The 2500-nt window shown below is 56.9% G+C and overlaps 1 non-coding gene across 1 annotated transcript in view; it reads left to right on the top strand.

Moving 5' to 3' along the window:
* The first annotated feature begins 2191 nt into the window (after positions 1 to 2191).
* The window catches only part of LOC126131214 (small subunit ribosomal RNA), a 1910-nt gene continuing 1601 nt past the window's right edge, over positions 2192 to 2500 (top strand). Inside the window, exon 1 of the ribosomal RNA XR_007527445.1 lies at positions 2192 to 2500. This exon is cut by the window's right edge and continues 1601 nt beyond it. This is a non-coding gene — a ribosomal RNA (small subunit ribosomal RNA).

Raw genomic sequence — 2500 nt, 5'->3', positions numbered from 1 at the left:
CTTAACGTAACCCACGTTGTGCCTTAACGTAACCCACGTTGTGCCTTAACGTAACCCACGTTGTGCCTTAACCTAACCCACGTTGTGCCTTAACCTAACCCACGTTGTGCCTTAACCTAACCCACGTTGTGCCTTAACCTAACCCACGTTGTGCCTTAACCTAACCCACGTTGTGCCTTAACCTAACCCACGTTGTGCCTTAACCTAACCCACGTTGTGCCTTAACCTAACCCACGTTGTGCCTTAACCTAACCCACGTTGTGCCTTAACCTAACCCACGTTGTGCCTTAACCTAACCCACGTTGTGCCTTAACCTAACCCACGTTGTGCCTTAACCTAACCCACGTTGTGCCTTAACCTAACCCACGTTGTGCCTTAACCTAACCCACGTTGTGCCTTAACCTAACCCACGTTGTGCCTTAACCTAACCCACGTTGTGCCTTAACCTGCTCTGTAATTGGCATATGACACGTTACATTAATCTAGTGTTGTCTAACCACAACCCTCTGAATATAGTTCGCTACTCGCACCGCCCACCCTCTTGTGTGTCGTTTCATGTTGAACACTTCGCAAGTGTTGCTTACTTTTTACATGCTCCCGCTGTACACTGTAATGTGGACAACTGCAGGATGTACATCGCCCCCCCCCCTCCACCCTGCCTTCGCACGCTGGTCGTTCAGGTGCTTGCGTGTTCAATGCCCTTCGCAGCTGTTCACTGGCATTCGCATGTCGAAGCGCTCAGTCTACGTCGTGGTACGGCCTGTGTCCACTGTCCGCTGATATCGTAAGCTTAATCCTCACATTGTACTGCACATAGGTCCGTATGTACTGAATGATACGCTGTGGCACATGTGTGACCGTACGACTGCGCCCAACAACAGCGAACCATACGGTCCAAATGTTGTGCACTCAGCCACGTGCCGTCTCCCCATAACAGCTACATTGCAGTGTGGTACGCCATAGAGACGTGTGGGAGTAACGGACGCCCTGGATGGCGATCAGCATGAGCCGTCTGTTGATGTAGTGGCGCGTGTATTCAAACGTAGTCGTCTCTTCTCACACAGTGTGATAGCATGGTGCACCGCGTTCCACATCTGCGACATGGTACAGATGCTGGTTGACAGTCGGTCTCGTAATGGACATCGCATACGTAGGGGGCCACCTCCCACGTGTTCTCTAGTCGTGCACATTTTGTTGCGTGTATGTGGGCAGACGTAGTGTGTCGTGACACCTAACAGACAGGTATGCAATAATCGTTGCATTTGCAAACTGGGATGGACGTCTACGTTTGCTGGTGACGTGACGCAACGCAAATGAACAACTGGTAAACCCATTGTGGTGCGGTTGTTGTTGCTGGAGGTAAATCAGTAAGGGCAAATCTGTGTGTGAAGCGATACGCGGCGGTGGCTGGGTGGGACCGTCCCCGGCCGGTGAGGGGGGGCCGCCCGGCGTGCTGGCCGCGCGGTGCGTGGGCGCACGCGCTACAGCCGGCTGGTGGGGGCGCCCAGTGGCAGGCGCGCCGGCCGACGGACGCGGCAGGCGGCGCAGCTGCGCGCCGGGGCACCCTGCGCGCGGCGCCGGGCGGCCAAAGTGGGTCCTCGCGGGCCCGGTGCGAAGCGCGGTGGACATCTGCAGTGTGCTGGTCCGACTGAGGACTGTGTGCGTTGAGGATGCGCCGCCGCCCGGCACTCGGCGCCGCGACGCCGTCTGCTGCTCGGTCGCCCCAGCGGTTCTCGCTGGTGGTTTGTATCGCAGTTGTGCAGACGTGTTGGCACGTGCGCTGTGCTGGGAGAGTTCGCTTCGGCACCCACGTGGGGCCTTTGCCCTTCTGTGGCGCTGGCGTTGGAGCTGCCGGTCACCGTAGGTGGCGCGTGTTGTCTCCCGCCGGCAATGCCACGACAGCACGCTCCCGGGCCTCTGTCGGCAGCGGCAAGCTCAGTTGGGAGCACGGGTGGTCGCACCTAAAGCGTCTACTCGCCTAACTCCGGGCGATTGCGCCTCTCTCGAACCCGACCAAGTACTTAGGACGGCGCTGCGCGCCGCCGGGACCTGAGAGGGTTTCGAGGTGTATTGTGCAGGGGAGCTCAGCCTCCTCCTGTTTGCAGAATAATTGAGCGGACGCTTGCGTGTTCGCGCGGGCCCCTGGGACACACTCCCGGGCGGCCGGCTGCTCAGCTCTAGTTGACGCAGCTCCCTGGTTGATCCTGCCAGTAGTCATATGCTTGTCTCAAAGATTAAGCCATGCATGTCTCAGTACAAGCCGCATTAAGGTGAAACCGCGAATGGCTCATTAAATCAGTTATGGTTCCTTAGATCGTACCCACGTTACTTGGATAACTGTGGTAATTCTAGAGCTAATACATGCAAACAGAGTCCCGACCAGAGATGGAAGGGACGCTTTTATTAGATCAAAACCAATCGGTCGGCTCGTCCGGTCCGTTTGCCTTGGTGACTCTGAATAACTTTGGGCTGATCGCACGGTCCTCGTACCGGCGACGCA

This window comes from Schistocerca cancellata, unplaced genomic scaffold (genome assembly GCF_023864275.1).
Source record: "Schistocerca cancellata isolate TAMUIC-IGC-003103 unplaced genomic scaffold, iqSchCanc2.1 HiC_scaffold_569, whole genome shotgun sequence".
Lineage (NCBI taxonomy): Eukaryota > Metazoa > Arthropoda > Insecta > Orthoptera > Acrididae > Schistocerca > Schistocerca cancellata.
Note: the sequence above shows the minus strand (reverse complement) of the source record. Positions and strands in the feature narration are given on the sequence as shown.